The sequence below is a fragment of the Thermobia domestica genome, chromosome 14 (genome assembly GCF_964235325.1).
Source record: "Thermobia domestica chromosome 14, izTheDome1.hap1.1, whole genome shotgun sequence".
Taxonomy (NCBI): Eukaryota; Metazoa; Arthropoda; class Insecta; order Zygentoma; family Lepismatidae; genus Thermobia; species Thermobia domestica.
Genome location: NC_137467.1, coordinates 50,692,264 through 50,699,782, shown reverse-complemented (window position 1 = coordinate 50,699,782; position 7,519 = coordinate 50,692,264). Strand labels below are relative to the sequence as shown.

Here is a 7,519-nt window from a genome sequence, read left to right as displayed (position 1 = left end):
AGAAAAAAAAAGTAGTTTAAAATAAAAGATACAGCTTTACTTCGTCATACGTGACAGATAAATCCTCCTCTTCCCCTCTTCATCTCAATATGTACCCCTTCCCTCTCCAGTCAGTCTGTTTCTTTCGTGTTTTTGTTTCTCCGCCTTGATCATGTTGTCTGTAAAGAGCAGCGTCTGTTGATTGTTGCATAACTTAGAAGTTCAACTCATGCCAAGCGCTGGAGATACCTTGCGGGCTCTTGTTGTGAACGGGATTTCGATGTCAGTTAAAAAAGAAAAAGTAAATCTCGTAAAAATGAAAGGAAAGAAAACGCGGGGAGTTCAATTTAGCTGTACGACAAGAGAGAAAAGCCCAACCTACCAACAGAATTAATCTACCAATCATAAGCCACGGTTTAGCGTCTTTTGCGCTGTTTTTATCTAAAATATACAATACTGTCATATGCTGTTTCTCTTTTCATTTCTGCAATTGCCCCCCGTCCCCCTTTTTTTTTTCGTTTTAACTACAACGTATCAGTACTTTCCCTTTATTCATAAGCAAGTAACTTTAAAAAAAAAAAATGTTAGTTATGCAACTTAAGTCTGACCCTGGCCTAATCGATACCCGGTACCTACCTACTACTACCTCTCTAACAGTATTAGGAAATGGAATACTGCCGTTCAGAAATGGGGTTTTGGCGTCATTATCATTTTGTGGAATAGTTTTTTCCGGTGAAGAGTGAATGTATGTCTACAATTTGACCTGCCTTGTTAGTTGATTGTTGTCAGTGTCCCAGAGTGGAGTGACTATACCTGCACTCTGTTGTATACATAAAGGAATAACACAGATATAATCAATAATTACTTTTCCATACGGTAAGTACATATAAATGAAATAACCAACAATGAATTGAAGTGTTCAATAATATATAATTTTGTTTCATTATGTGAAAAATAGGACTTCGCTTCGACAATGGTATTATTTTACTAATTATATTGGTTTGATAAAGCAAGGGACAATGATTCAACTGATAGATATCACATGTTTATTTGAATAGATCGGCGACCATAAATTCAATCTTTTCCATAAACTAGTTCATTATGATCTGAAAAATAAGGAATTTTACTGTCAAGAAGCCTAACGTGTTTGTGAAATCTACTGATCGACTATTGGGACAATCGTTAGAACTTTTTTTTCTTAGATTTTTGCTATTTCAGCGATAAAGTACTTAGTGCTTTCTCCAACTTTATATCCCAAGCATTTTTTTTTTTAAAAAGTTTCTTTTTTTTTTAAATTTCGTGACGCCTTTTGGTTTTCGTTACTATTTGCTTTGATGTTACCGGTGGTATATGGCGGGCTTTTGCGTTGGGTATAGGGCTCACGGTGACATTGTAGTAGCGTGCTCATTTCTGGTGCAAGGAATTCCTGGCTCGAATCTATTCCATTTCAGTTTGTGGTGGAGAACATCGTGTCCGTGGGTTTTCTCGCGGTCCTCTCGTTTTTCATAATACAAAGTCTTTCATAGTAAAACGTTTATTACTCATCCATCTTCTATAGCCTACAGAGCATAATTGCGAGACGTAATTGCGTATAGCCTACAGAGCATAATTACATATCATTTATTTATTTATTTATTTTTACTTGGTGTGTCACGCTGTTCCATAAGTGTGTTGCGAAATTTTAGAATTAGAAAATCAGGAAATATTTAATAACACCCCTCCTCCCTTCATCCACACACAAAGTAAACATTCTACGCAGCGGACTCCAGGGATGGATTTGATGTTATAGAGAACCTAAATTTCAAAACCCCAGGACAATTGGTCGTGTCAAATCTTTGTTATGGACGAAAAACTTGAGCGATTTTGGATATTGAGAACACACGTAACACTGTAATACCAAAAAAAAAAAAAAAAAAAAAAACCTGTTCTGCGGACATAGTGTTTGGACTCGATATATTTTGTTATACAGAATTAAAATTTCGAAACCCCAGGACGATTGCCTGTCAATTTTTTTTAATGGGCGAAAAATTTGGGTGATTTTGGGTAGGGAAGATCTATGGACGAACACACGTTGTTTTCCTATAAAAGAAAATGGTTACGATCAATCGTCCTAGGGTATTGAAATCTGGATTTCGTGTAACAAAGTACATCTAATTCATATCCTGTGGTCATAACTTTTTTTTTCTTGTATAGCTGTGTTACGTGTATCCTCCCTATTCAGAATTGCTCAAGTTTTTCCCCTTGGGTTTCAAAATTTCGATTATGTGTAACAAAATATATCGAATATATACCCTGGAGGCCGGTGAACAGAATTTTTATTTGTGTGTGTGTGTTGCTGTGATAATTAGCAAAATTCAATTTGAGACAATCTATCTTTACAACTTAACGCCTCCACCGACAGCCACAATGCTCAATACTACATAAATTCACTACTTTATTAACACTTACAATCTTACACTACTATAATTGATAATATATTATTATTATTATTATTAACAAAAGAAATCGAGTGTTTCACGATATCGTGTCATCAACCAGAAAAGATTGTAAACCACTGGCTAGCCTACTATTTCCCACTCTTGGATCCAGGGGCGTCATTTAGGAGGGGGCAGGGAGGGGCATTTGCTCCCCCCTCTGAGTTTGAGATTTATATAGATTTTATCAATAGAATAGTAATAAGTCAGTAAAAAACGCGAAATTTTACTTATATCAAGGGGTCTTGCCCCCCCCCCCAAGCCAAATCTGAAATGACGCTACTGCTTGGATCTACTGTCTTAACTGTTTGGGTAGTTTCTTGTAGGTTCTTGATTTCAAATCTTTCCTTACGGTAAAATTGAGAAAAGTGCTGACTTTGTGAGAGTTTTTTTTTTTTCAGAATTCATGGTTATTTCGAAAACGTTATACTAATTAAATATTATGATAATACTTGATGCATCTCAAAATCGAAAATTACTACAAAGAAAAATTAAATGAAGTGAAATCTTTTGAGTTTTAGGTTCCATGGTTACGCCGGTTAGGCTAAAGGAGACGGTGATGATGAGAAATGAATGAAATGGTGGAATGAAGAAAGTGGGAGGAAACGGGAGAACCACGAGGAAACCCATACACATGGTGTTTTTTCACCACGAAGTCTACACGGGGCGAGCTGGAATCGAACCAGGAATCCCAAGCACCGGAGGTGAAGGCTCCACCACTGATCCACCGCACCCCCTTTACTACAAAGAGTTACAAATATCATTAGCTTAAAATGGAAAAGAAGGTAGCAAATGAAATTCAGAAATGGAAAAGCCTTCATCGAAAGTCTTTCTGAAAGTCATCGAAAGTACTATCAACTGGTGATTTCAAGTTAGAAATATATGATTAGGACATTATTATTATTATTATTATTATTATTATTATTATTATTATTATTATTATTATTATTATTATTATTATTATTATTATTATTATTATTATTATTATTATTATTAACCTTTGAGATAATTTTATCCTGAAAATTAAAGGGATGCGATAGTGCATTCACTTAAAGAGAAAAACAGAAGTTTATTGATTTTCTCGGTCGCAATTTTCACTTCCTAAGGAAAGATTTTGCCACGCACCAAAGCCTCTCTTGATACTAGGCTTATCGTAAGATTGTCATCCAAGCGTTGTCCTTAGAACCCCCTCCAAATGTAAAGAATACAGTATAGAACTCTCTGTATTTTGTGTTCTGTTGTAGTACATGTTCTCAGGCCGGTAGTCAGCCCCAAAATGTAGTGGGGGCAGTAGAATTTAGGGGAGCCGACCCAACCATAGTATAGTACATCACCATACAATAGTTCATTTGCAAGCCTACCATAAAAATTTTTGGGGGCCAGCAAAAATTTAGCGGGGGACCCTATTCCCCCGTAGATACAGGCCTGCATGTTCTGAACGTTGTATAAAGTTAAAGAAACATTTAACGAAAGGGGGAGAAGTATTTATGATCCACTAAAGTATTAAAAATGTTACTCTTTATTTTATTTACAATTTTATATCAATTCTGTTAACATTTTCTTTGCAAATATATTCTGATAGTTCCATTTTTTTTTTTTTTTTGGAATGTTTATTCATTTAATTTTACGTCCTACTTATTGTGTCTTAAACTGCACGAGAGATTAGATCTAAACAAGAATCTAATCAACTAGTATTAGCCACTAGATTATATGATAGCTTTTCAGGACAATATGATTAGTACGCACCTTTGGCACGGAGAACCAGGTTCAATTCCCGGCGGAAGCTCACCTGGTTCGAATTCCATGTTAAGCTGTAGGCCCACGTCTCATATAGCATCACCGCTGAAACGGACTCAAAAACTCTAATGTAACAACAACAATAATATGAAGCTGTTTTGGTCTTTTAAGTCAACAGTTTCTTACATTTTCACATTTCATAGTGTCTTTGGAATATCATGAGTATTGTGCGATGTTTTCAAAGTTACGAGATAGGGTCGAAACACATTGGCTTCTAACTTTAAATATTTCGTGGAATTTCACATACTTTTATATGGTCTGATGCAGCCAAACGGATAGCTCCAGGTTTAATTTTAGAAAAAGTGCATTACTTTTAGGGATTTTGAATAAAGATTTGAGGAAAAGACTCATAAAATGCTTCGTGTGGAGTATTGTACTGTATAGGACAGAAACATGGACATTCCGCAAAAATGACTGGAAGCTTTCGAAATGTGCGTGTGGAGAAGAATGGACAAAATTAGTTGGGTCGATCGGAAAATGACCGAGAGAGTGTTAGAAATATTGGGAGAAAAGAACAATTTTAGATATTATTAGGAAGAGGAAGAGAAATTGGTTAGGACATTGGCTAAGAAGGAATTGCATTATGGGGGACGTCCTAGAGAATATCGTAGCAGGTAAAAGAGGGAGGTGGCGAATAAGTCTGCAATTAATGGACGATATCATAAGAGAAAAATCGAACGTGAAGAGGAAGATGTTAGCTGAAGGCTGTGAAGCATGGATGCTTCCTAGTTGCGGCAAACGACCTGACAATAATGGCAGAGTACCTAATCCTGATTAGTAATCCACGTTAATAGATTCTTTCCTTCATAACTTCGCTGGTGCATAAGGACGCAAAGCTCAGCTCACTCAAATTGGATATGGAAATATTGGAATTTTAACAAACTTTAGTTTTCCCCATTCTTTGTAAAACATGGACGTACAGTATTAACAAGGAATTCGAATCATATGGAGTTTAACCGTGTATCGAATAAAGTAGACATACAATACGAATTTGGTCACATGGAAGTTCCGTATGCCAGAAATATAAAGAGAAGGAAAAAATATAGAAGTTTGAAGAAAAAAAATATTCTTGTGGTAGGTCAGTAGGTGCTATGGTTGAATTACCGGTTCCTCATATGACGAAGAATCATGAGGCATGAAAAAAACAAGAAGAAAAAATGAAAGAAAAAGAGAATTTTGTTGACTAAGCAAGTTTCTGAGTTTATTTTTTCTTTCTTGAGAATTTCAATCGCTGAATGATTTCACTTTCTGAATAATTAAGTAATACATTCTTTAAGGTGTTTTTCCGTATACGTTATATAATCATTACAAATCGATTTTTATCTCAACTGGTGGCTCGATGGAAATTTTCCTTCCATACCTAGGATTGCAGTAGCTAAAACATTTAAGCACGTGAAATAAACTTGTAATGCAGAGCTTGGTATTCTGATTTTCTCTTTCTAGTTAAATCCGACAAAAAGACATGAATCGGTCTTAAACTGATGAATTAATGAGGTGTTTATGAACTGTGAGCATTTCTGCTGTATAGTATGGAGGTTCTTGCCTTGACTTCCGTGGGCGCTCTTTTTAATTGCTTTTTTTTTTTTTAATTTCCTCAGTTCTATCAAACGACCGATTATTAGAATGGTTTCTTTAAATATAGGGCTAGGACAAGCTTTCTTCCTTTTTTTCGCCTATCTCTATTGAGTTGGGGAAACTAGTTCGATTCCCTGCAAAGTAATTTTGTGATAGACAACATCGTATCCGCGAGTTTTCTCGGATACTCCCTGTTCTCCCACATCCTCATTCCACCAATTCTTCCATCATTCACTTTCCTTAATCATCCGTCTCCCTTAGGCTAAAGGATATAATCGTGGAACGTTAAATTGTAATATTTCATTTCATTTTCATGTCTATCAAATTTTTCAGCTTCATGCTAAGATGAGACTAAATTTACAGAAAAGTCGAGGTTTCATGAGGTTCTGACACTCCAGGACCACGCAGTGTATACGTGCTTGATTACCGATATTATTGACCCACTTTTATGGCTTCATGCACCATAGTAAATATGTTAAATACTGTAGTGGGTGAGAAAGCAAATCTAATATGGTTTGACCTGTATTTCGAAGAAACAAACTTCTTTCGAAAACCCAGGGGATGGCAATTTCCCCCCCGCTGTGGGCTCCCATGCTTGAGGATTTACTTACTTACCAATAACATTTTGTTCAGCATTAATGGCATTTATTAATTGATGTGTGTCGTCTTTGTTTTATCTTTTCCCGTTATTTGCTATTAAGAGGCCTAATCACGGCGAAATTAAAATACCGCTAATTTTACAGTAATTATGTGATATCTTCAAATAGATAAAAGATAATCGAAATGTGGTACAAGAGCGCGCTAGACAATATTATTTTGCATGAGGTACGGTTACCACGAGTCACCTAGTATAGCTTTCCGTTTGCAGCCATTTAGAAACGCGAAAATAAATGCCGATTTTCTAAATGGCTGGAAATTGAAAGCAGATCAGTGAGTTGTGTTAACGGTATCACATATAAAATAATATTGTCTAGAGAGCTCTTGTTCTATTTTTTATTATCTTTTATCTATTTGAAAATATCACATAATTAATGTAAGGTTAGCGGTATTTTAATTTCGCAATGATTTGGCCTCTTAATATTCCGCTTTACTCCAGCTTCCCTTTGAAGAATTAACAGTTAACTACAACTGAAATAAGGAGAATAAAATCTTGGAAAGTTGGCCATTGTCTTTAAAGATACAATCCTGACATTAACCTAACAATTGTGTGAGAAAAACAAAACATCGAAATGTTTTAATCAGAATGATAAGCTTCTGGATTCGAATCCGAACCCAAGAGAGTGTGAATCAACATTATTAACCGCTCGATAACAAGTTTTAACATTAACTTTGTAAAGGTTATTACTGTAACTATAATAAAGTTATTAACTTTTCCTCATGTTAATTATTTTCAGGTCTTGTGGCTTTAAAAGTTATTATATAGTCTCCAATATAAAACAATAAGTATTTACAAACGTGATAGCTATACTTAACCTTCTGCTAAGCACAGCAAAAGTAAAAGTAAACACGTCTGCGTCTTTTTTTCTTTCTTTCTAATTTATTTGCATTAAAGTTACTGACAGAACTCCCAACTTAACCTACTTCTGCTGTTCTTAGCTTATTTGGATTAGCTATTACATGTAGCTTTAATACAATATCAAAATACTCGTACATATACATATTAGATTGGTCGACTATCAACATTAGAAGCAGTA

The 7,519-nt window shown here is 35.3% G+C and overlaps 1 protein-coding gene across 1 annotated transcript in view; it reads left to right on the top strand.

Annotated features, from left to right (window-relative positions):
- Nucleotides 1–643: 643 nt before the first annotated feature.
- The window catches only part of LOC145669822 (uncharacterized), a 382,300-nt gene continuing 375,424 nt past the window's right edge, over nucleotides 644–7,519 (top strand). Inside the window, exon 1 of the mRNA XM_081738166.1 lies at nucleotides 644–855. The gene's annotated coding sequence lies outside the window, so the exon portion shown is untranslated. The remainder of the gene's footprint in view (nucleotides 856–7,519) is intronic.